The 27,136-nt window shown below is 46.9% G+C and overlaps 1 long non-coding RNA gene across 1 annotated transcript; it reads left to right on the forward strand.

Moving 5' to 3' along the window:
* Positions 1–7,385: 7,385 nt before the first annotated feature.
* LOC103877697 lies at positions 7,386–24,533 on the forward strand. The gene is made up of 3 exons (XR_637510.3): positions 7,386–7,898; positions 16,433–16,723; positions 18,024–24,533. It is a non-coding gene; the product is annotated as an uncharacterized LOC103877697 (long non-coding RNA).
* The last annotated feature ends 2,603 nt before the right edge of the window (positions 24,534–27,136 follow it).

Consider the following 27,136-nt stretch of genomic DNA (forward strand, 5'->3'; position numbering starts at 1 on the left):
AATACAACCCCTTTCATCATCTGTCATGTACCTGTGATTGCAGGTGTCATGAGAGATAAGGTATTACCCCTACCCTCAGGTATAGCTCAGTGGGGGGCTTCCGCAAAGCAAATATGGAAGGATCTCTGTTCATTTGTGGTCTTCTCTTTCTCACCTAAAGTATTGTGCCTGTGATATTAATGGGAGAATGCAAATGTACCAAGCACTGGATTAGCTTGGGGACCCCTTCCGGATGAGAGCTGTTGCTACAGGTGGCATCCTTCCCTACACCTGCTCCCCTTTGTTCTGAGAGGATCCATCTTTGGAGCACCAGGCTGTGTAGGCTAACTGCCTTTCTCCTCACAGGGCTGAGCAGAGCTCAGCAGACAAGGGATCACCTGTCAAAGGGTCTCCAGCCCACGGCTGAACATTGTGACCATGTGGCAAACTCCAACCCTAAAGGGACCCGCCAGAGTGAGGTGCCCCAGAACAGAAGATCAGAAACAGACACACAGACTGCCAAATACAGAGGGCAATATCTCTCAGGGGTTAGAACAAGAATAACTCCCCAAGACCTTTCCAGAAAGTGTAATCATATAGTTCAGAAAAATGCATTGTGTGTTTAGTAGACGAACACATATTTTGTCCTAAGTTTGTCTTTAGATTTGATTAAAAATGTATTGTTACAGCTGCTGCTGTTGGGGTCAATTAGAATCGAGCCTGTAAACGACTTTCTCCTACAGAGACTGTTCCAAGTCTGCCTGAGGTCCCAGAACTGTCCCCTGGGAAACCTGGGGAGTGTGTGTGAGGACTTCTTTTTCTTTCTAAATGCCAGCATTGGACTGATCATTCTAGAGTTTGTACTTCTTTCCTAATTAATATAAAAATAAGGTTTTCGGAATCATCCCTTTTTATTACTTTTTCTTTGTGAAGTAGAACATTTAAACAGGATCCTCTTATGGTAAATCATTCAGATCCAGCTACAGTTCAGGAGAATAATAAGAGGTGCTCTGAAAATCGTGGAGTGTGTCTTCAGGATTTGCAGCACACAGCACTATTTTAATTTCTGGGTTAATACAGGTTCTAACTCATGATAACAATGACTTTATGAAGACAGTCTCTGGATAACAAAGCTATTTTCATCCTTTACTGAGTGGTTCAGAAATCATATTGCTTTAATCTGTTTTTAATATACTTTTTTTTGCTCTCTGACTTCTTGAAAAATGTTTTATGATTCAGGAAAGTAAGCCATGTTTGCATGATGGAAAGGAAGAGAGAAATGGCATTGTCATTTATTCACTTACTCGTCTCATTTATGTCTTCAATTTTTTAAATCAGTGAAATCAGAATAATAACAATACATTCCTTATAAGGCTGTTGGAGGCTTAGGGCATCTGCCATGCAAAACGTGAAACCTCAGTTTCCATCTTCCAGCTTCTTTGTTCCCTCTCCTCCTCAGTAACTAATAAACATATGCCACATGCTAGAGATTGTACTATATAAAGGATATACAATTTTAAGCAAAATTCCAAGTAAAATAGCAGAAATTATGATATAGAATGAAAAATGTTACAATATAAACATAGTGGGAGATCCTCAATATTCCTCCCTTCTCCCTTTTTCTTCTTTTTCTGCTCCCATAAAGAGATCTTGGAGTTTCCTTGGTTTTTCGTAGTTGAGTAAGTCCTTTAGGAGGCACTAAACAGAGCCTCTTTCACACCTGAAAAGGGATGGGGGTGTTGGGTCCCCAGGAGAGGATCTGGGTCTCTGTGTTGAAGAGGGAGAGTGACTTCATCTTTGGAGAAAAAGGTGTTTTTAGACCCTTTGCATTTGGAGGCTGTTGGACCCCTGGCAATACTTAGGGGGACCACATTTCCAGGAAAGCTGTTGTCCTCTGTGTCCCAAGGCTGGAAGAGGAAAGTTGCCCTGCCTCCTGTGTGATGGGTCTTTAGGGAAGGCAGAACATGAAGACACACAGGTGGAGGCCTGAGAGGCTCCGCGGGGGCTCCTAGGAGAGCTAGCCTTAGGGGGATGCCTGGGTGTGGGCCTGAAGGAGCTGAGCACCAGAGCCCTGAGAACTGAGGGGGCCATGTAGCACTAGGTGGGCGCACTCCTCCCTTGGAGATCAAGGAAGCCTGTTCTTGGCCAGCAGCCAGCACTGTCTTAGACTCAAGAGGACCAGCGTCAATAGCAGCTGACAGCAAAAAGCAGGGAGGGATACGGGGAGTACCAGGAGAGAGATTCTGGACTTCTCATTCCTCCGGCATGTGGGTTGGAGCTGGCTTTATTTTTTATTTGTAAAAAATAGAATAGGTATGACTTTCCTTGAGGCCTGAATTTGCAGAGCAGTTCACACTGGTTATCTAAGCATATGCAGCAGGGCTATGGGGTTTGTTGTAGGGGACTCTTCCCGTCCCGCCACGGTCGTGTCTTCCTGGGACACTCATTCATTCATTCACTCATTCACTCAACGAACTATATGTCACAGTTGTTGTCTCAGCTCACTCCTTGTTCTGGAAGCTTCCACGGTTCCCCGTGATCCACTGCAGTAAGGATAACCCTCTGCAGTCTGGCCCACACCTACCCTCATCTTTCCAGTCTAACCTCTCACTCCTTCACATGTACACTTCCTAGTCACAATATAGACAGACTCTTCCCAGATGTCCACACATGCCCTGGGCTGTCCTGCCTCATGCCCCTGCTGTTCACTGTCTCCTCCAACCCCTTCCAAAGCCCAGTTGTTCAACAGGAATCTAAATGACAGAGACCCTGTGAGGACACTGGAAGAGAAGGGCCTCCCTCTCCCAAGCTCTAATGACCAAAGCTCCCACGAAAGATGTCTCAGAAGCTTGTTTTGAGAGAAGAAAAACTGCAGATGATGGGGAAGGCATCTCCATCACGAAAGCTTTATGCTCGGAGAACAACGGGTGAAGAGAGACCACTGGAAGAACACAGACCGTCAGCCTTCCTCCCTCAGTGGGTTTCTCAGCATAGCCTCCTCCAGTTCTGTTTCATGCTTAGGGTCCCCAACAGAGAGAACTACCCTGAGTACCCTCCCAGGCTGAGAGCAGGGGAGCGGGCCTGGCTGACAGCTGCCTCTGGCTGACAGCACACTGTCCTGGAGCCTGGGGCCTGGGGCAGTGCCTGCTAGGCAGGCAGAAGTCACAGGCAGCCAGCGAGGCCCCTCAGCCCTGCAGTGAGCCTTCCAGGTTCTGAGTCATGGATTATTAAACCTAGCTTTTTGCTGTGTATTTGTGGGGGTGGGGTGGGGGTTTTTGATAAACCACCCGTGACCCTTGGGTGGTGTTGAATCTCTCTGAGTCTTGAGTATCTCTTTGGAAAAAGAAAAGGCTGTCACCAGACAGAGTTGCAGGGAAGTCAGCTTTGTACTTCATATTCCACCGGGGTTGGCTCAAACCCTTTCACCATTAGGCTTTCCCTAATTCCTGATTCCGTGGTTATTAAATCTCTGACTTTGAACTCCTGCAGCATTGGGTTTGTAGCTCTCTCACGGCACTCGTAGCTGTGAAGTCGGATAGCTATAAACTCCTGTAGGCTGAAATCGGCTCTGACAAATCTTTGTATTCCCCTGCCATAGCTGATGGAATGAAGTAGAAATTATTCACACTTGGTTGATTTGAAAGCTTACAATATTAACCAACATTTATGGAAGTTTTTTTTCTGTGTGGCAAGCAAGCATTTTGCACAGGCTTTTCTCATGTCGTCACAAGGAGACTTCATGGGGTGGGTACTCTGATGAGCCCCGGTGACATCTTGGAGAGGTGAAGTAACTTGGCAGAAGTCATTCAAGCAAGCAAGGTGTGCCTCGGGACTCAGCTCAGGCAGTCTGATGGCGGTCCACCTTCTCAACCTGCGGTGCTGTAGGTCTGCTAGTTCATACGCATGTGATGGTTTTACACCATGTGAAACCCCACCCCAAAAGGGGTTTCAGAAGGTTGTTTTGAGAGAAGGAAAACTGCAGACAACAGGGAAGGCTTCCCCATCATGAAAGCTTTAAGTTAGGAGAAAAAGGGAGAAGAAAGACCATTGGAAGGATGCAGACCAGCAGCCCCCATCTCCCTAACTGGCTGAGCTGATGGTTTGAGCTATCTTTTGCAGCTTACAGAAAATCAAGGTTCTCCCCAAAGAAGAAATGAAGATAACTACCCAAAAGACCGATGGCTTTACAGCTTGGCAGACATTGGGATCCCCTGGAGAACTCTTTTTTTTGACACCTGGTGAGGCCTGTGGAGAGAAACCTGCAAGGTAGTGTGAATCTTCCCTTGTTTTCTGTTTTTGCCCCTGGCAACCACCATTCACCTTTCTGTCTCTGTGAATTTCACTATTCTATGTACCTCATGTAAGTGGAATCATACAGTTTTTGTCCTTTTGAAACTGGCTTATTTCCTTCAGCATAATGTCCTCAAGGTTCATTCATGTTGTGGCATGTATCAGAACCTTCTTCCTTTTCAAGGCTGAGTAATATTCCATTGTATGGATAGACCACATTTTGTTTATCCATTCAGCTGTTGATGGATACTTGTTTGCACCTCTTGGCTTTTGTGAATAGTGCTGCTATAAATATGAGTGTGCAGATACCTGTTCGAGTCTCTGCTTAGAATTCTTTTGGGTATATACTCAGAAGTGGAAGTGCTGGATCATTTGATAATTCTATTTTTAATTTTTGAGAAACTGTTATACTGTTTTCCACAGTGGCTGCCCTGGGAGGATTGATTGAGTCCGGGAGTTTGAGGCTGCAGTGAGCTGTGGTTGCACTACTGCTCTCCAGCATGAGCAATAGAGTGAGATTCTGTTTCAAAAAATAAAAATAAAAAAAAGTAGAGTGATGTAGATAAAACACACTTGCCATTGATGGTGGCATTTAGTAAACATTCAGTAGATGCTACTCTCCTAACTGTTCCCCTTTCTTGCCTTAATCTCAGAATCCCACCTTGAGACAAAACTGTATCACATGTGTGCACCTAGGGGAGAAGAAGAGAAACAGCTGGAAATGTGGATCTCACTGGATTACAGAGGGCCTTGAATGCCACATAAGGAATTTGGACTTTCTTCTGCGGATAGCTGCAGTAATGGGTTGAACTGTGTCCCTCAAAATTCATATGTTGAAATTCTATTCCCCCAGTAATTCAGAATGTGAACTTATTTGGAAATTGGGTCCCCGCAGATGTAATTAGTTAAGTTAGGACGAGGTCATGCTGGAGTAGGGTGGGCTCTAATCCAACATGCCTGATATCCTTATAAAAAGAGGACCTCTGGAGGCAGACATGCACACAGGGAGAACACCAAGTGAAGATGAAGGCAGAGATCAGGCAATGCTTCTATGAGCCAAGGAACACCAGATTGCCAGCAAACCATCAGAAGCTAAGCGAGAGCCTGGAACAGATCCTCCCCACTCTAAGCCCTCAGGAGGAACCGTCTCTGCTGATACTTTGATCTTGGACTTCCAGCCTCAGGAACTGAGACAATACTTTTCTGTTGTTCTTTGTCACCCAGTTTCTGGTGCCTTGTTATGGCAGCCCTGGCAAACTAACACAGCTGGGAACCTCTGCAAGACAGGGAACCGGGGTCAATAGGAGCGGGTGCCGGTTAGCAGAATGTGCAGGGTGAGCTACGCTGGGGAAGCAAGAGATGCAGCCAGGTGGTGACAGGAGGGGATGGAGGAGATGAGAGAAGACAGGGCCATTGCTGAAGTGGTGCTGACAGATATGGAGATGAACGGAACAAGAGAGGGGGCTGAAGTGACAGCCCTGAGGTTTGGGCCTGGCAGGTACACAGCTCTGTTTGTGGGGTTGCAGCCCTTGGTGTGAAGGCGTGTGGGGAATCTCAAGCTGCTGCCCAGGCAGCTGTGGGCTCTGTTTCCTCCTGATCAGAGGAGCCCTCCAAGGCCTCTCCTAGGCTTTGCCTTTGATGTGCGTGTGCTGAGCCTTTATACCTTGTGGAGTTGAGAGATGCTTCTGTGCAGTTCACTGCCAAAGAAGACCCAGGGTGAGCTTGTGCAGAAGATATAAACCAGGGGTGACAGGGACAAGGGTTGGGGAGGGGTGGGGGATGCCTGTCATAATGAATAACTCTGTGCTCCTCCAGCTTCTGGGGACTGACAGCCCTTTCCGAAAGACAGGGAAGGAGAACAACATCCCAACACCCGTGGAATGAATCCTCATCATCTCTGAAATACAAAGATGATGCCAGTCCTCCCAGGCCTGAATATGTCAGGCCAGTGAGTACAACACCTGGGACAGAGGAAGGGGCGGGGTCTCCTCACAACCTGAGACTTGTGTAGGGCTTGGGATTGCGTGGGCGATACTCCTACTCCCATAGTTCCAGTAGGGCCTAGAGGCCTAATTTCTTCCTTTCTGGAAACGAAAAGCCTACCCTTAGAATAGTTACTTTGTGTGGTGCTGAAATGTAGGCTCTTTTTGTTTTTGCATAGGGTCTTGCTGTGTTGCCCACGCTGGAGTGCAGTGGCGTTATCATAGTTCAAACTCCTCTACTCAGGTGACACCTCCGCCTTCATCTCCTGAGTAGCTGGGACTACAGGCACACACCACCACACCTGGCTAATTTTTGTATTTTTTGTAGAGATGGAGTCTCGTTATGTTGCCCAGGCTGGTCTTCAACTCCTGGGCTCAAGCAATCCTCCTGCCTCAGCCTCCAAAACTGCTGGGATTACAGATGTGAACCACAGTGCCAGGCTCAATATATGTCCTCATGGCATGTACTGGATCATTTTTTATGGTATATATTTTGTTGAGCCTGTTCTGTGGGTCAGGCATGTTGAAGCCTGGGGTTTAAAGGTAATCATGAAAGAGAAGGCACCTGTCCTTATAGAGCCTACACTCTAGCCCTAAGTAAACAGTGACTATGAAGTGTCATTTCTGGGGAGGGGTAGTGTCATGAATACCAATCGGCAAGGTAAAAAGCAGGGCACACATGCTGATAGGGGGTTGCTAATTTCTTAGCAACCAGGGCAGGCCTTTAAGTAAGACTGGGGGCTGTGAGACAGCCAACGCTGGCCTGGGGGAGCACTGGAGACAGCAGTGAGCACTGTGTGTTTGGGAATCAGGAGGTGACTGAGGCCCCATGGCGAGTGTGCAAGTATGCGTTTGGTCTCGGTGTGTTGGGCAGCAGGGGAACCATGGGATCCAACACACTTTTTAAATTTTATTTTTTGAGTTGGAGTCTCACCCGGTGGTCCAGGCTGGAGTGCTGTGGTATAATCTCAGCTCACTGCAACCTCTGCCTCGCAGGTTCAAACGATTCTCATGCCTCAGCCTCCAAGTAGCTGGGATCACAGGCACCTGCTACCACGCTGGGCTGATTTTTGTATTTTTAGTAGGGATGGGGTTTCACCATGTTGGCCAGGCTGGTCTTGAACGCCTGATCTCAGGTGATCCACCTGCCTCAGCCTCCCAAAGTGCTGGGATTACAGGCATGAGCCACCGCACCCACCCCCAACACACATTTTGCAAGAGCAAACGCATGGAGGAATGTTCTGTTTGAGTGCGCTTGTAGCTGTTGGGCTCTGGGCAAAGCGTATGAGCCCTGAGATCCACAAGGAGAGGAGGAGTTCCTGGAAGTGGTGGAGGGGAGGGCACCACCGTGAGCTGCCTCCCTTCGGCATCCTCAAGTGGCGTCCTGACCCCTTCAAGTCAAAGGCAGACATGTTCAGGGAACACCTGCTATGAGCTGCTGCCTGAAGAGGTGCATGGGGTGGTCTCAAAAGGTGAAAAGACACAGCGAGGCCCTGCCCACACGGCCATCTCCTGCAGGCAGCGGAGGCTGGCTCACAGCAGCTCAGACAAAGAGCTGTAAGTCTGAAGAGCCAAGGGCGCTCTGTGCAGCGGGAGCCGGAGGGGAGCAGTGTCATTAACATCCCTGCCATTTGTCATCATCAAAAGGTATTTATTAAGCACCTAATTGAGCCTGATACTGTGCTTGTGTTTTATTTTCAGAGCTTGTAAGGACTAAACAATGTGCAAACAAGCAAAACAAATATCCATATAAGGCGGGTTACTTGTTTCATTAATTTTCCTTTTCTCTCTTCTCTTCTTTCTCTTCTCCCAGTTTTGAACTCCTCAAACCTGGCTAATTACAAATGACATGTATGCAGAAAAGGTTATCATGGAGCTGCAGTTCACCGTCCAGTGATGACCACCTCACAGCCCCAACCCACACCCTCCACCAACACTCACTTGTATATACACAGTGCACACATACCCCCCGCCACAAAATTACCCTCACACACATGCACAACAAACACACAGCCCAGCCCACACATTCCTATACACCACATGCATGCAACACACATACCAGACACACACATACACCCAACACACTACACACACTACACATACCACACAACCCACAACACACCACACACACACAATCTGCAGGCTGTCTGGAGGCTGCTGCTGCTATCCAGGGAGACATTGTGAAAAGACCAAGCTTTTAGGGACCATGCAGGCTCAGCAATGGACAAAAGGAAAGCGCTGAGACAAGCAGGTGAGCTGAGGGCCACTCACCAGAACAGAGTCCCAGCAGGGCTGCCTCACACTGAGGAGAACTTCCCCAGCCCACAGTCCCACAGCTACAGAAGGCACCTCATGGCTCCCGCCTCCTCTCCCATGTCACTTCACTCTCAAAGAGGAGAAGGGCTGCCTGCTTGGTCTGATTCTTACGTTACAGCTGGAGAGACCTTGGCAGGGGTGGTAAAGAGTAAGTGGCGGGTAGAGTGCAGGGGTGCAGGCGCCGCCCTCTAGCCCCTCTCCGAGGCTAGAGTGCGGAGGGATTCCAGTCCAGACCCCTCTGTCTCCCCTGTCATTTTTCCTTCCATGTCCACCACCACCCTCCACCATTTCTTCCCTCTGTCTGTGTTTCCACCCATTCCACTCCACCCTTCCGTATGGTCCATTTCTTCCATTTAAATATTTCCATACCTTATTTATCTTCCACCACTAGAACCTAAACACAGGGCTAAGTTGTTTCCTTCCTCCCTCATTCCACTGCCTCTCTCCTTCTCTCCTGCTTCCTTTCCACCTCCTCACTACCCACCTCTGCCCGTCCTCCTCAAATCCTCACCCTCTCACCTCTCACCCCCTCATCCCCAACCTCCTCACCCCTCTGCCTCCTCACCCTCCTCACCCACCCCCACCTCCACCCCTCACCACCCCTCCCTCCACCCTCACCTCCACCCCCACCTCCTCCTCCCTCCTGCCCCTCTCCCTCCCTCCACCTCCCTCCTGCCCCCTCCTCATGCCCTCACCTCCTCATGCTCTCACCTCCTCATCCCCCCACCTCCTCACCTCCACTGGAGAGTATGAAGAGTATTGGGGCAGGTGAGGGAGTGCTTGGGGAATGCATGAGCACCTGGGGGAGATGCAGGACTGACTGGGGCCACTGCAGGGAACATGGTGACCTCGGGTCACTCAGGGGCCTGGGCAGAGTTCTAGTCAGTGGCAGGGAGGGACAGAAGAGGGGGCTGGAAGCCACAGCCTCATGTCCAGGAAGGAGGAGGACTTCCTCTTCCCCTCCCTTCTCCTCCTTCCCACACTTTCTCCTACTCCTCCAACTCCATCTCTCTTTTCTCTTGCCTTTCCTTCTTCTCCTTCTCCTCCACTCCTTCCTCCTCCTGTCAATCAAAAATGATACACCAGGGCCCATTTTTAGGGCAGCCCTCCAGGGGTTCCTACACTCTAGGAAGGAAGGAAGGCAACAGGCGAGTAAGTCCATGGGTACCATGGGCACTGGCAGATGCTACAGGGACAGAAAACAGGTCAATGAGACAGTGGGTGTGGAGTCACTTTAGTCAGGGAGCGCCCCTCGTAGGGAGACATTTAGGTGGAGGTCTGGGCAAGGAGGAACAAGCCACCATGTAAAAATCTAGGGGGAGGAACAGCCAGTAGCAGGCTGGAGGGTGGGAAGGAGCTGAGGGCCAGAGGGAGGGAGTGAGGGAGGGCCAGGGGGAGCAGGAGGCAAGACTAGGATGGAGAGCGAGGAGGGCTGGCAGGCCCCGTGAAGGAGGGCAGGGCGTATTCAATCCTAATGAAAACTGGAAGGAGAGATGTGATTATGCTGCATGAAATATGGACTATCAGCAGGCAAGGGTCGAGGTTGAGAGACCAGGAGTGGTGATGGTGGCTTGTATTGGGATGTAGCAGCGCTGATGATCATGAGAAGTGGTCAGACTTGGGATAGGCTTTAGAGGTACAGACTATAGGACTAACAATGAATTCAGTATGGGTGTGAGGGAAGACAAAAAGGAAAGAGAACTTGAAAATAAGTTTTTCATGTGAGCCACTAAATGGTGTTATCTACTGAGATCAGGACATCTAGTGTGGAGAGTGAGTTTGGTGGGAGGAGGGGTTGGGTGGAGGACCAGCTATTAGATTTTGGCCATCTTGGGTATGAGAGAAGGCATCTTGAGAAGGCTGCCCATCCTCCAGCCTGCTCTTGACTGTTCCTTCCCTGAGATTTTTACATTAGGACAGCTGGCCATGCTGATGTGGAGTTCAGGAGGATGCCAGGCTATAAATTGGAGAGTCATTAGCACAGAGTTTAAAGCCATGACCCATGAGCTCACTTGGGAGGAGACTGTGGATAAAGAAAAGAAGCAGGCCGAGGACAGAGCTCCAGGGTTTCTCAAGATATAGAGGCCTGGGGGTGGCAGGTAGAGGGTCAAAAAGAAAGCTCAGAATGGGTGGCAGTGAGGTAGAAGTTGAGAGTGGTTCTGTGGAAGGAGTAATTGTCAACTCTTGGTGTGCAACAAACAACCTCCAAACCTCCGTGATGTATGAGGATGAGTGTTTACTTCACTTACCAGTCTAGTTTAGTTGGGCCTTGGCTCATCCATGCTGGCTCCGTTCTGCCACGCATGTCTCTCATTCTTCTCCCAGGACCAGTGGATTCTTCTCATGGTGATGGCAGAGGTGCGAGACAGCAGAGACTTTTCAGGTCTTGAGTCACATCATGCTGGCTAGCCCTCCATTGAGCAGAGCAAGTCATACTGCAGAAACTAAAGTTAAGGGGAGTGGGAAATAGACGCCCGCCCCTCTTTGGTGAGAGGAGCTGCAAAGTCACTTGGTGAAAGGTGTGCCTGCAGGGAGGGGTGAAGAACAGCAGCTGTCAGGGCATGTACCAAGGAAGACAGGGAGGAAATTGTTTCCAGAAGGAAGGCTTGGCCAGTCATGTCAAATGCCTCTGAGAGGTCAGGTAAGATGAGAACAGGAACGTGGGCCAGATGGCCACCATTGGAGACCTTGACAGGGCAGTTAGTTCCAGCAGAGTGCTGGGGATGAAAGGTTCGCTGAAGTCAGCTGAGGAGAGACAGGAATTGAGAAAGTAGAAACAATGTCTACAGACAACACTTCCAAGGTTTGCTGTGAGAGCCTGAGGGGCACAAGGTGTAGCTGGAGGGGGATGTAGGTTCCAGTAAGGGTCCCCCAACTCCTCTTTCTCCCCTCCTCCTCCTCCTCGTCCTTCTCCTCTTCTCTTCCTTTTCCTCTTTTCCCTTCCCCCCATCTTCCTCCTTCTCCTCCTTTTCTGCCTCCTTCTTATTCTCTTCTACCTCTTCCTCTTCCCTCTCCTCCTTCTCTTCTTCCTTTGCTGCCTCCTCTTCCTTTTTCTCCTTTACCCTTGCTGCTTCCTTGATCCCAGGAGTCAGCACTAAATCAATACTAATAATACTAAGTCAATATTTAACTATAGTTCAGTATTATAGATTAAACGAATTTCTGAAGTCCTGGCTACTAAATATTAGCATTGTTCTTACGGGAAGTTGTATCTTGAGTAACCAATAGCCAACTTAAAAAAATAACTTTTAATTTGGGATTGTAGTGTGTGTGTAAACATCCATTAATAGCACACACACACCCCAGAAGTCCTTGTTTATGCCTTAGTCCTGGAAGTCACTCTCAGGTGTGTCTGATGAGAGAGAGGAAGGAGGCTCTCTGTGATGCTGACTCATTTGTGGGTAAGGGGCCTGAAGAAGGGGGATGAGGGTAATGAAGAGAAGAACTGTGGAGGCAGAGAGGGGTGGTAACTGCTGTGGACATTGTGCTTTGGACCCAGGACCCAAGAACTTCTGCCAGCTGTGGGGAAGGGAATGTGGGGAGAGGGAGAGCCTCTGAGGCCCAGGGCATAAAGCAGGCTCCCGGGGCCCCAGGGTGACAAAGTGCTGGAACACATTTGGAAGCCAGGATGCTGATAGCAGGGCTAGTGTTGGAGAGAACAGATAGGCCAACCATGCTAGTGCACAACCATGGGGGCTCCTGGGCATAATGGGAAAGACAGGACCTGGTTGAGTAAGTGGGAGCAGGCGCCAATGACATTTGAGTTGGAACTGATGCTACACCAGGGCTCATTTTTAGGTACCATATAGGGCCAACCTGTATTTGTTGGCTGGCTTATACACACGGCCAATGATGCACACCCTTTAGCTTGTCCCCTGCACTCATTTCAGTCATCCTTGCTAGGCATTGTGTGCTAGAGTGTATAAAACAATGGGCTTAAAGAAGTTTGGTGCTGCTTGTTCTTCTTGTGCAAGTCACTTAAGCTTGCTTGGCTTCAACTTCCCCATCTGTGATATGAATGTAATTAAATGTAACTATTCTCTAGAATTGTTTGGGAGCTCTTTGTAAACTATGATACACGCGCATATGTAATACATATCTATGTACCTCTGCATCTCTGTAAAGCACAGCTGTACCTGTGTGAATTCATACTTATCTCAATTAGGATAGATTGTCTCAACTTCAAACATTCTGTCCCATCATATACAGGATGTCCCAGAGCACGTTCTGGCTCCAGGCTACCTTCCTTTAATTTCTCCAACAATTCTACTGAAATACCCTAGACTCAAGGGGATGCCATTCCCGATCTCGAATGTCCTCCAGCCTCACATCCAGCGAATGCAATCCCACCCATCCTTTAAGACCCCCACTCCATGCCACCTTCTCCATGTAGGTTTCGTGGATCCCCTGTGTGATCCTTCCTTCATCCTCTAAACCTGCATGACTCTTTGTACCTTCCTGTGGGATGGTCACATTCAGCTTTGGGTTATAGGTACTTTGTAAGTGACTCAGATTTGCATTTATCAAGTAAATGAATGAAGTGTGAATTACTCGTTTCTTTAATAAACACAGAGGGAACAAAGATTGTGTCCCATTGTGGGAGACACGGCTCTGCCCCCTAGGAGTTTACAGTCTGCTGAGGAGTCTAATGAGTCATGAGCCTTTCATGGTGGAGGCCACATGCAAGGGGTGCCAGGCTCATCAGATGCTGCAGTTATGTGACCCCAGGCTTCTGCTGGGAGGCAGGGGTCATTTAGAATCTGTGTGGAACAAACTCACAGATGCCAGTTGGGCATGGATCGTTTAAATCAGCAAAAGGCATGTGGGGAGGTTGTTTGGGTGCAGGGACTACTTCAAGAGTCAGTCTTCCCTCCCTGGTTACTCCCACATTCAGGCCAATTTTCCCACTTTCCTTATATAGTTACAATTTTATCTCTATAAATTCCCCAAACTAGAACCTCATAGTGCATTAGGGCTTTGCCTTCAATGCATTACCACCTTAATTCATCATGCTGCTCTAAATGATGGCTGCTCAGAGCCCAATAAATCACTCTGCACTTCCGAGCTCACAGCATAATGAATATGGAGCTTTGGAAAGAAACGGAGTTGATTCTTTGTCTCCCTTCCCTGGCAGTCTCTTCCTTAGGAAAACCCATTTTAACTAAACTTGGGGGAAAGGTGGGGCAATGGTAGGATGAAGTGTGGGGGCACAAGACTAGGAAGCGGCAGAATTAGAGTCTAGGTTCCCTCCCTCCCTGCTTCTCTTCCTTCTTTCCCTCTTTTTTTCTTCCTTCCTTTTTATTTTAACAAGTATTTATTGAACACATACTTCAGTGCAATAAAAGCATGCCTGAAATTCCAGAAACCAGATACCTGGGTTTGCTTATCCTTGCCTTAAATATATGCACCCTCCAAGAATCTTTAGTCAATGTTGTCTCTGCTGGAGGGGTAGCCCCTATTAACCATGAACGCCTCATCACAGTGTAAACTGGTGGATCAGATAAACCCTGGCACACACTGAGATCCTAAGGGACTGCAGCATGCAGTGGGAAGGTCCAGAGAGTGACTCTGGGGAGGATGGGCTCAGGAATGCCAGCATGGTAGGGGGCTCTGATCAGTAAGAGATGAAGGTTTTGGCTCCTGATAGACCCCAAAAGGAGATCTGCAAACATACATTGCATTTATGACATACACTGCATAATGACGAAATTATGCTCATGGAAATTTGGGCAAGTCACTTTACATCAATACACTTTTCCATATTTGTAAAATGAGGTTGTTCTCAATGATTTTTGCTTAGGAATTTATCCTAAGAGAATAACTAAAGGCTGTACACAATGATTCACCTACAGGGACGCACAATGGCATTGCTTGTAATAGCAAAACATTGAAAATAATCAGTGTCCAACAACATTGCAAAACTAGCAAATTACATGCTGGTACTTCACATAATGGTGCATCCACACAATCGATTAAAATGCAGTCTTTCAGCTTAGGTAGCACTGTCTGTATCTATTCGGGTCGGCCTACCTATCTGAGAGAGGAAGAGGGAGACATGGAGATGTCATGCATGATAAAATAAGTTTAAAAAGTAGTTTTCAAAAACTGATATGTATAGTGTACTTCTATCTGGTTTACAAATATAGCTATATCTATATGAATGTCTAGAAGCAGGAAGAACCTGAAGGAGTACGAGAGAACATTTGGAAGGACAAACACTGAATGTTCATAGTGTTATCGCTCCATGATGAGGTTCAGGATGACTTTGCTTTTCTTTTCTAATTATCTGCATTTTCTAACTTTTCTACAGTAAGCATGGGCTACCTGTGTAATAAAACATTAAAATTAATAAACCTGTAGACCAAGGTTCATAGCAGCATTATTTACAAATAGCAAAAGATGGAAATAATCTAAACGTCCATCCACAGATGACTGGATAAACAAACTGTGGTATATATACAGCCTTGAAAAGGATGGGTATTCTGACACATGCTACCACACAGATGAACTTGAAGACATTTTTCTAAGTGAAATAAACCAGTCACACAAGGACATAGATTATATGATTCCACTTATATGAGATGCCTAGAATAGGCAAATTCTTAGAATCAGAAAGTAGAATAGTGGTTATCAGGGGCTGGGGTATCAGGAGTGGGTAACATGGAATTTGTATTTAATTCTACATTTATTACATAGCAGTTAGTATTTAATGGGTACAGAGTTTCTGTTAGGGATGAAAAAACATTTCTGGGTGGGATTGTGGCGATGGATGGTCAACAATGTGAATGTACTTAATACCACTGAATTGTACACTTACAAATGGTTAAAAAGGGTAAATTTGGCCGGATGTGGTGGCTCGTGCCTGCAATCCCAGCACTTTCGCAGGTGGAGGCGGGAGGATCGTTTGAGCCCAGGAGTTCAAGATCAGCCTGGGCAACATAGGGAGACCTTGTCTCTACAAATAATAGTAATAATAATAAAAATTAGGGCCGGGCGCGGTGGCTCAAGCCTGTAATCCCAGCACTCTGGGAGGCTGAGACAGGCGGATCACGAGGTCAGGAGATCGAGACCATCCTGGCTAACATGGTGAAACCCCGTCTCTACTAAAAAATACAAAAAACTAGCCAGGCGAGGTGGCAGGCGCCTGTAGTCCCAGCTACTTGGGAGGCTGAGGCAGGAGAATGGCGTAAACCCGGGAGGCGGAGCTTGCAGTGAGCTGAGATCCGGCCACTGCACTCCAGCCCGGGCGACAGAGTGAGACTCCATCTCAAAAAAAAAAAAAAAAAAAAAAAAAAAAAAAAAAAGCATTAGCTGGGCATGGTAGTAGGCGCTTGTAATCCCAGCTACTACGGAGGCTGAGGTGGGAGGATCTCTTGAGCCCAGGAGGTCGAGGCTTCAGCAAGCTGTGATCGCACCATTGCACTCCAGCCTGGATGACAGAATGAGACCCTGTCTCCAAAAAAGAGGGTAAATTTTATGTTGTAACATGAGAAAAATAGATAGATAATGGATAGATGGATCAATCAATGGATAGATAGATAAAATCAAATGAAGAGGTGCTTCCCAATGGCCCTTCTGGGTATGACACTGTGCCACTCTCTATCTCTACAAGTCTCAGCCAGGAGGAGAGTAGGAGAGGATGAAAAGAAACAACTCAATTCTCTGGAGTCCAGGGGTGGAGAGAGGGCTCCCATGAGTCCACTTGTGTTATTAGAGAGTCAGGGCCTTGGCTCTCCCCATGACGCCGTGGCTCTGGCTGCCTAGTAAAGAGACCTGGAAGCTGGGGCACAAGTGGGGAGCGTTGTTTTCACAAGGCTAATTAACCAAATGTGTTTTCCTCTCTTGTGTCTGTGTTTTCACATTAGGTTTTGCTGCAAAGAGGATATTAGAGCTAATTAGACTCACAGCTTTGGACGGATCTCTGAATAACCAATAAGTTATCTCTTATGGAAACGTACTAGCCAGCACAGCCATCCTCTGCCTTAATCGCATGTCTCTGCAGCCCATAAGGTACTAAGGCTCCCACGTTAGAAGATTTGCAGTCGACTGGAGACAGAATTCTAGGACACCTTTCCATCTGCTGCAGGAAAGCTTTCCACGACTCAGTGGAGGCTGGACTCTCACTGCTCTTCATCACGAGCTCTTGCCTCAGGCAGGTCAGATTCTCTACCAACCTCATCCGTGCTGGGGCCCCCTGCCTGATCTCACTGTGGGAGACCCTTCATGGGGAGACTTACCCAGCTCACTGGAAAGGTGTCTTCCTTCCTCAGCACTGAGCTGCCCCAATAACTCCCAAGGATAGGCTGCTATAGCCAAGTTTCTAAGGGGCTCTGCACCCCACCCTCACCCAGCCACAGCAGACTGGCCTTAGGGTGGACACCAGCCCAGGAGAAACCATTCCAGAGGTGAGACTGAGTCAATCCAATTCTCTCTTGGGGGAATCTGGAATAGAGACATGGAGAAAATGGTTCTGTTAGCTTCACAGTGCTTTTGTTTTACTCTTAAGCAAAGGTTTAGTAAGGTTAAATAATTGCAGCTGACCCAGGAAAGAAAGGAACTGAGACAGCTTGAGACACAGAGCAGTAGGATCTCCTGGGCTGCCATTAACATTCTAAACTAGTCATTGTGTCTTCCCTTTCTGAGTTCAAGTTTGCAGGAGAAACAGGCTGGCTCAGCTTGGGTCAGGTGCCTACCCTCGGGACAATCAGTTCCAACCAGGGGCAAGATCACATGGGCACAAATAGTTCCTGGGGGATTCCCTTGAGTTTTAGGGGTCTTCCTAGAGAAGGGGGCATTTTGAGGGCCAGGTAGCCACCTTGAGAGGTATCTAGGGGGGTTACCGAGATGAAGACAGAGCAGAAGAAGGCGGTGTGCAGAGGGAGAGGGGAGAGAGCCAGATGCAGGAGATACGGTGGAGGCTGGGAGGACAAGGAAGGGGATGTCCTCACATTGAAAGTTTAAGGGTGGGCTTCAACTCACATCTTGGAGTCCTGTCCTCTGTGGCCACCATCTGAGAGGCTCTTCTCTTGATAAAATCATTCTGCACATGTTCCATTTATTACTCCCCTCATGAGAAGATGTAGCTGCCTGTGAATCTGACAGCACTTGTGAAGCTGGGGTGGAAGGAAGAATTTGCTCTTATCTGATCATGACCATTTTCACCTGGCTGTGCAGGCAAGGGCTACTTTGCTAAAACTTAATTCTAAAGGTGACTGCATCTGTTTCCACCTCCCACTGCTGCTTAGCTTCTGCCGGCTCCTGCCAACTGAATATTAAAAACTAAGAGGCAAGTGAGCATGGGCACCCCCTGCTTGGAAGGGCCCACTCTTCCCATTCAAGTTGGGGTATCAGGGTTTTGAGAGCTCAGAATATGATGAAGTGCACAGCTGCCACCTCTGTGGGATGAAAGAACTGAGTTGTTCATGTACTTACTGGCATTTCTTACCGTCTCACCAGTTTCTGGCTTGGAGGACATTTTGCTCAAATTCTCTGCAAACTACCTGCAACTGTGGCTCCTTGGAAAGCATGGTGCCCTGAAAGAATCAGGATGAAAGGGAGCATCACAGGGCAGTGGGTGCCAGGTGTGTGAAGACTGAGCATGGGCCACCCCTCAGGAGGGACAGTCAAGCAGAGGAGAGAAGGTGAGAGTGTTCAACTCACGAGCTGATGAGTGACACCTATGCATCAGAGGTGTTACTGTTATGGTGGGTGGATATGGGGAAACTTCTAGGAAAGGGTAGTTACTTTCAGGTTGTATTTTTGAAGGCAAGGATAGCTGTGGGTTGGTGGGCAGCATAAAGGTAACATGCAGGTAAGACATGCCGAATATTGGGTATGAAAGACAGTTGGCTGTAGGGGACCTGTGCAGAGTGGGTCAGGAGAGGTCAGGACTGGTCTTTATGAATCTGCCAGAAGGAAATGGCTTAGATCAGAGATTCAGAGCTTGGGCTGGAGAAAGTGAAATCCACATGGTGCCACTGACCATCAGCAGAGAAGAAAGATAGGCAGCTGGCCAAGCTCAGCCGTGGATCAGGCCCTGCTTGTGTCAGAGCCAACAGCCCTCCAAGCCCCTGTTGATTGTGAATTGACTTTAGGGTGTCAGCAAGAGGCCCAGGCCTGAGTGGGTGGAGGAAATGAAGCCAAGACCCAAGTGAGGTTTTGGAGGGTCTATGAAAATACCAGCGTCAGGAGGAACTGGCTTCTAAGGCAGCGTCATGTCCCTCCTTTAGGACTTGCTTTTCTCTGTCCACTCGGTAGCAGTGACAGATTGCTAGCAGACATTTTTGCACAAAATGACCCTGCCCACTGGCCCTATTGATTGTCTCAGGAGTGGACACCATCTCTGACCTGGGCTGGGGGAATTCCTTCCATGAGCATTTGGGATTAAGGCTAAAGGATTCCAGCTTCTGTTTGGGTTGGATCCTTGAACAGAGTGAACGTAAATACTGGGAAGAAACGAGCAAGGTTTCCTCCGTGTGGCTGCATTGCAAAGAAAGCAACTTTGCAGAAACAGAGAGACGAATTGGACAGATAAACAGATAAAATAAGGTAGGGTGGGAGGAGAGAAGCAGAAGTGCATTTCCTTCTTGTTATGGCCTCTTCCTTAGGCCTACGACCCCTGTGACCTTGAGTCCCAGGAGACCCCTCTATAATACCCTACATTCTTAACAGTTGGGATATTGTTCCTTAGGGGACAAAATTATATCTTGGGGGTCAGAAAAAGCCAATGTTTTGTGGCCCTCCAAAGGGTATGGTCCCTAAACAGATATGTAGTACATCTGTGGTATTGAAACTTTACGGGAGGCTGGGACCTTGACAGTCAGACAAAAATGTCTGAAGTAGTTCCTAGGGGAGTGATGATGGAAAATAAGTTTTGGAAACACAGCTCTAAATCTTTGGAATGACTTCCCCTCCCCACTTCTTTTTCTCTGTAACTTCCAGTCTACTCACACGGAGACAGACATACTTGGCTGGTGGCTATGTTGAAGGGCTCGGGGGGAAGAGGGGCTGCCAGGAATGGCTTGGCTGAGGGACTCTGAGACAGCAGAGACCCCTAAGGGTGACCAGCACTGGACAAACAAGGTGGGAGCCAATGGCCAGGACCAGACAGGGGCTCTGGGTGGATCCTCTCGAGGATGCTGGAGATGGGGAGGGAGTAAAGCCACTGGGCTTAGCCAAGGCCTTCATTGGAAGCAGTTGCAAGAGCATTTCCAACAGGAGAGGAACATTAGCTCTGGTAGTCCTCATTGTTCCCAAGGTCGTGGAATCCATTCTTATCTCTATGTGGCTGTATTTTATGATTGTGTCTGTATTTTCACTCCTGTATATTAACCTCCTGAGAACTGAGGTTAGAGTTGGACAGTGTTGAGTACAAAAGTCCCCAAGGCATAAAGTAGGAGACACAACCCAGTCCAGGGCAGACAGGGGCCCACCAGTATCCCAGACTTGGTTTATGCAGGTGTTAGCACCAGGGCCTGTTTATTTCTTTTTTAAAACAACTTTCTTGGGATATAATTCACTTACAACATAATTCACCCATTTGAAGTGTACAAGTCAATGGCTTTTTGTATATTCACAGATGTGTGCAGCCATCACCAGTCTATTTTATATCATTTTCACCACCAGAAAGAGAAATCTGGTATTCGTCGGCTATCAACAACCCTTCCCCACCCCATTCCTTCATTCCTTCTCCAGCCCTGGGTAGTTACTAATCTACGTTCTGTCTCTATAGATTTCCAAATTCTGGACTTTCATATTCGTGGAATCATACAATATGTGGTCTTTTGTGACTGGTTTGTGTCACTGAGCATAATGTTTTCAAGGTTCATCTAAGCTGTAGCATATGAAGTATTTTATTCTTATGGATATAGCAAATTCTTTTTCATCCATTTGTCCATTGATGGTCATTTGGGTTGTTGCTATCATTTGGTTCTCAACAATGCTGCCATAAACCTTTGTGTACAAGTCTTTGTGTAGACATATGTTTTCATTTCTCTCGGGTACATGCCTAGGAGGGCCAGGTCATATGACAACTCCATGTTTAGTCATTGGAGAAACTGCCAGAATCTTTCCCAAAGCAGTTGCACCTTTGTACGTTTCACCAGAAGAGCATGAAAGTTCTGATTTCTCCACATCCCTGACAACATAGGTTATTACCTGACTTTTTGATTCTCATCCTCCGAATGGTATAAAGTGGTATCTAGATATGGCTTTGAATCAGTGCCAAGTTTTGCAGTGGGACATGGTGGCAGGGGAGAAGGAACATGCCAGAATACTTGAGGGTGGGCACATAGTGGCTGCGACATGGTTCCAAGATCAGTCTCCCAAGGGCAGAGGCCTAGCCAGGGGTGGGAGGGACAGGCACTTAGGTCACTTCCCCAGGAGAGATGGAAGGGACTGGGGCTCCAGTGAGGTGGGCTAGAGATCAGGCTGGACTTTAGAATCAGAAGAGAATATGAGCTACTTAGGGAAACTGAGGTAGAAGCTATGTCAAATGGATGGCAAACACTCAACATATAGACACCCTCCACTGCTGCTGCCACAGTAGACACCATTAATTGATCATTTAATTCTTTCCTGCTCATCCCAGCAATAGTCTGAACATTACTGTCTAGGCAGCCACTATCAGAAGATAAGGGCTGGCATAAGATAAGGCACTTACCTGTAATCCCTAGATGAGGCCCACACAGGGAGTAGGGAAGGGGAGGCCTGACTCAGGAAGCACTCGCAGCTCAGAACTGGAGCCTGGAGAGCAAGACAGATGATGGAGCCCACTGGGCATGGGGACGACGTTGCTAACACTCCCTGACCTGCTCAGGGTGGGCTCCCAATGGGGGCAGTCCAACTGAGCACAGGCCAGGGACAAAGCGAGGCGGAAACAGATCGTTCTCTTACACACCTAAGGATGAGCTGGAGGAGGCTGGTGGTAGGATGATCAGAGGGACAAAATGATCCTTCCATGAGGCACCGCTGGACCTGGAAGACCATCTCACTAGGGAGGGAACTTACTGCATAGGAGGCTATTGGTGGGCATGGGTGTCCCTGGGCAGTAAGGGGCACTAGGCAGGGCAATAGTGCAATAGGTCCCAGGGCCGGGCATCTTGGACAATGCATAGCCAGAGAAGACAGACAGGACTGGCTGAGGCATTAGAAGTCTGGTGACCAGGGTCTGCAGTGGGCCAGGTGGGCCAGGCACAGAGCTCAGATGTTGGCTGGGCTGGCTTGTAAAGGGTGCTGTCAGAAGTCAGCCTGGAAGGGGCCAGCAGACCAGAAGGAATCTGAGAAAGGCAACCTGGAGAGGCGGCGCCTCTACCACAGCCTGCCAACAGCCAGAAGGACAGGTGCTCAGAGCAGCACCAGGAGAGGAGGCTGGGGGCTCTTTCTGGCCTTGGCTTTGGGGTGTCAGGAGCCTGGTATGGGGGACAGTGGGCAACGAGGAGCACCAGGCTGGGTGAGGATTGTGTAGGAGGAATAATGCAGTGTCTGAGAGAGAAACAGGGCTAGTTCCAACAGAGAGAAAGAAGGTTTATAAACATAAAATGTCAATAATGATCAAACCACAAGCAGGGGTTGACCGTTTCACTGGTCTCTTTATTCACAAAGCAGATTTTTGGCCAGAAAATGTCAGATCTGAAGCATATTGTATGCTCAAAGCTGGCATCCTTGAGGCAACAGATGGGGAGCTGGCATCTCTAGGTCTTTGAGTTGAAATGGCAATAGGGAAAGGGACTTAGGAACCAGCTACTGTATTTTCAATATTATTATTTTTCCCTTTGGGTGATCCTCAGTTGCACACAGAAGCATGTTTGATAGATGTTCTACTAATCCTTTAATAGGACTCATTGGACCTAAACCCAGGAAAAGTTTTGCTTGCTATATTGTAGTCCTTCTTATCTGAAAAATAATGTTTTGAGAAGCAAAACTGGAATCTAGAATGTAGATTCATTTATCCGGCAAACAGCAACTGAAATACCAGCCAGGAATCTTAGAGAGACTCTGCCCCACCGTAAACAGCATTTTTTCCTGCATTTCAGTTCTGAGCTAATTGAAAAAAAGGCGAACAGTGGCGAGGCTGATGGAGACCAAAATATGACCATTATTACGGATCAAATCTTGGTTGAAAGATGTAGCTTGTAGTAAGAGCAAATGGGTTTATCAAACATACCTAGTTGCAGAAGGTGCTGGGTGCTCCCAGGCCCCCTCCCAAAAGCAAAGCCAGTGATGTATCATTGAGCACCTGACTCCCGGGAGGAAAAAGGAAGGAGCTGGGTCCAGCCAAGTAGGCACAGTTTGTTCTTCCCCAAATCACTAATCAAATAAAATCACATTTCCTGCCTAGGGTTAAGCAAATTGCAGGGCGGAAGACAATGATAGGAGTCTTACATTTCCATGTGAGAGAAACCTTTAGGAATTGGTAAAAATTGTTTCCCTCCAGGCATTTCAGGGGATGGAAATAATAAAATTAAAGATAGTTGGCATTTATTGAGAAATTAACGTATGCCAGACATTTTTCAAGCACTTTTATGTCTATTATATAATTTAGTCTTTAAAAGAACCTCATAAGGTATATACTTTTATTGTCCCCATTTTATAAATGAGGAAAGAAAGGGCAAGGAACTTGTCCAAGGTCACACAGCCTGAAGGAGGTGGAGCTGAGTCTTCATCGTAGGCAGCCTGACCCCAAAGGCCCCTCTTAGCTTTCAATTAATAAAACACAGGTCTTGCCTCAGCCTGATGAGGAGATGATACTGGTTCATAAATCACTGTGATATAAGTTCAAAGATGAGAGGTGCAGATAAAGATGAAAGGTTACTCAGAGAGAGAAGAGATGTCATCAGAGGTACTTATTATCCAAGGATAATTGGTGATAAGAAAAGCCCATTGAAATGGAGGCATTTACTAGCAAATGGCTTGATAACACTTTGATTGGGACTTTGTCTTGATAAATTAAAGTAAAAACTATGAATAAGATTATTCTGTTTTTGATTTGACACAAATTAAGTTATAATTACACATTTTCACCCTTTTTTAGAATGAATGAAAACTGGATCCAGCGTTGATTAGAGAAATTTTTTCATAACTATCAGCCAAAACTGTGTAAGTTTCACACAAGACAACCTTCTTCACCTCACTTTTGACTTTCATAGATTGATCAAAAGGGCTGTCTTTTTCCCAAAAATGCTTGAAAGCTTTATTCATTTTTCAAGAGCCTCTCCTAATTGGTATTCAATTCACAGTCTTCTAGAACTCCTTCAGAGTTATCATCTTCTTTGACAATCTCTTCTTCAACTATTACGTGTCAATGACTTAGCACGAGATCAACATCACTTTTATTAACTTCATGAAATTTCTTATCTTTCCCAAGATCCATCATTGAACTTTGCAATCAATTTGCATTGTATTGTGCATTATACCGTCGCTGTCTATGGCAGCCTTCCATCAGGGAAAAACTGATCAACAGAGGCTGAGGAGGGCGAGTGCTGGTGTTAACCGGGGTCAAGTGGGACTAATTTTATTAGGGGTCAGTTCCTCAGTCAAAATTTGCATGATAAGACAACTTTTATTTCCTGTGCACCTGGTACCTGTGAGACATAGACATAAACACATAGATAACAATGGTAAGGCCTCAAAGAGAAGATGACATTTGTGCTGGGCCTTAAGGAGGAGATGATTTGGACATACAGAGACCAGGGAACAAGGCCCTTTTATAGGATGAGAGAGTGCCAAGAGCAGCAGAGGTGGTTAAGTACAACATGTGTATCAGAAGCAGCAAGCAGACCCAAGAGCAAATGCTGTAGGGCAGCGAAGATAATGTCAAGACAGGTAGGTTTGCAGCCAGATAATGGAGGACTTAGAGTAATGGACTTTGTCAGGTGTGGTGGCTCACGCCTATAATCCCAGCACTTTGGGAGGCTGAGGCAGGCAGATCACAAGGTCAGGAGATTGAGACCATCCTGGCTAACAAGGTGAAACCACGTCTCTACTAAAAATACAAAAAAATTAGCCGGGCATGGTGGCGGGCACCTGTAGTCCCAGCTGTTTGGGAGGTTGAGCAGGAGAATGACGTGAACCCGGAAGGTGGAGCTTGCAGTGAGCTGAGATCGCACCACTGCACTCCAGCCTGGGCAACAGAGTGAGACTCCATCTCAAAAAAAAAAAAAAAAAAAAGAATAATGGACTTTATTTTGAAGACAATGGGGAGCCATGGATGGTTGTGAATTCTGAGCTCTCAGCGTGGAATTTGGCCATATTTGAAATTCAAAAAAAGTTGTTGAAAAAGCTGATATTAACAATGATAGGTACTGAATTGCAGCATACACCAGTATAACAAAACCTGGATGTCAAAAATACCTATTTCTGACTAATACCTGGATGTGCAAACTGTTTGGGTGAAGGAAAAGGGACAAGATGGAGGAAGGTGAACAAGATGGAGCAGTCCCTGTTTCCGGGTTCTTCATCACAGATTTTCCCGCGCCCGGGAAAAGAACCAAATCAACTGAACATGCGCAGAATGACGTCAAGCCGGGGACACCGAAATTCAAGAAGCCACTCCTACATACACGCCCCAAACTCCTCCCCTTCCAGCTCCCAGGCATAAAAGTCCACCGCCGGCAGGAGCCGGCGTGACTTCTTCGGCCCCCCGCATTTGTGGACCGGAGAACATCACCCGAGAGCGCCAGCGCGACTTCCCTGGCCCCCCACACCTGAGGACCAGTGAACCTCGTCTGAGAGTGTATGCATATTTGCAATAAAAGACTGCCACTTTCTTACATACTTTGGCCTCATGTTTAATTACTTAGCTCTCCTAAATTAAGTTACATTACATTAAATTAAAACACAAACTAGGTAATTACTTGCTTACTTAAATGTTGCAAACAGAAGACTATCCCCTTTGGAGTTTCTTGTATTGAAATTTGAGTTCCATATTGGAAAGTATCCTTTTTCAAAAGGGACACTAGTACATGCATTGCAGATAGAGGAGCTATTTCTTAAACTAAGACTTAAATTGAATTCAGCCATTGTACATCCCAGTGTGCTTTTTTGAAGCTGCTACTATAAAGCATGAACATTTGACCTGGCTATGGGGAAGATGAACACAGGGCATAAAGCTTGTTTTGAGATCTAATTGGAACCATTTGTATTCCAAATTTTACTTCCTACTAATCTTTCAGTAACAGCAACCAAGGAGAAGCTCTGTGTTTGGTTGAGCCTGTGTGTGCACACACATGCACGTGATCCTGTGCCCACAGATACGTTAAAGAATCAAGCACAGCCAGCATTTCTTAGGAAATAGGAAGGTTTTCCTGGGGGAAAACAAGAGCTCCTAGAACTCTCTGAGGCCTATAGTCATGTCTGCTGAGCCACGCTGGAAAACTCTTATAAGAGTAACATAAGAGTAACTCTCATGTTACTCTTATGCCGTGAGAGTAACAGATGATGTTCGATTTCTCACTCTGTAATTGCAACGATTAAAGACCTACAAAATCCCTCGTTCTTTTTTGGCAAAAAACCCAAAGGTATGCCAGAAATAAGATAAGATTTGAAATATGCAATAGGCAATGCTAATACCCTCTATGGTGACTTTTCAGGTAAGGAAGAGGGAATGAAAAACAATGAATGCTAGTTAGTTTACATTATTCAAAATTGTATTTTTTTTTCTTTCCAACACTCTTCAGTGTGAGGAAGCAGGTTATTCAAATTTCACCCCTGTTTTTCAAAAATTAATAAGGGCCATACATTAGTGTAACATTCTGCCTGCTTCATAGAATATATTAGTAAAGGTTTTAATTACTGAAATTATACAGTCATAAAAAGATGATTTAATGAAAGCAATCATATCATTTGCATTCTGGGCCTGCCTGCATGCACGCACTGCACGGAGCAGTAAATTACACGGAAGTGCAGTCGAATAATTACCACCGTTGTAATTCTGCCAGAGGACCCTGGGCTCAAATGACTTTAAGTTCCAAGTAAGTACCTGTTTGTTGGACAAGAAAACAAGCTTCATTTGAGAAGGAGGATTAGACATGACAATGGAGTCCTAAAATCCCTTTTCTTTCCCAATACCCAGAGCCTGTCTTTCCTGGAGGAATCCATAATGACCTCACCTCAGATAAGGGAAAATTAATTGGTTTGCTCCTTTGTTGAAGAGGGTTTTGTGTTGGTTAAAATAATTAGAGCTGAGTCTGGAAGTGATGGCTGGGGTATTAAAAACAGATACGGTTTTATTAACATGAGACAGGACAACAGGTGGGCATGTGGAATTGGGCACAGGGAGGGATTGTGCCTATCTGTTTTGCAGAGCCAGAGTGTGGGTAGGTGGAGCTGGACCTCCCTCCCAGGGCCTCCTGGGCTCTTTCCACAAAGGAGGGGCAGACATGAGTGACACATGAGTAATATGGACAAGGGTCACTGGAAACCCTCCAAGGAACCATCTGGAATTCTGTACTGTGTAGTGGTGGTGGCCAGTTGGAAGGGTCAAGGGCCTGAATCATTCTATTCTACTTAGATTTGCTAAGATGTGAATTCTGGTCTCCCAAGTTAAATTCTTCCAAGTCTCCCACCTATTA

This window comes from Papio anubis, chromosome 1 (assembly GCF_008728515.1).
Source record: "Papio anubis isolate 15944 chromosome 1, Panubis1.0, whole genome shotgun sequence".
Classification (NCBI taxonomy): domain Eukaryota; kingdom Metazoa; phylum Chordata; class Mammalia; order Primates; family Cercopithecidae; genus Papio; species Papio anubis.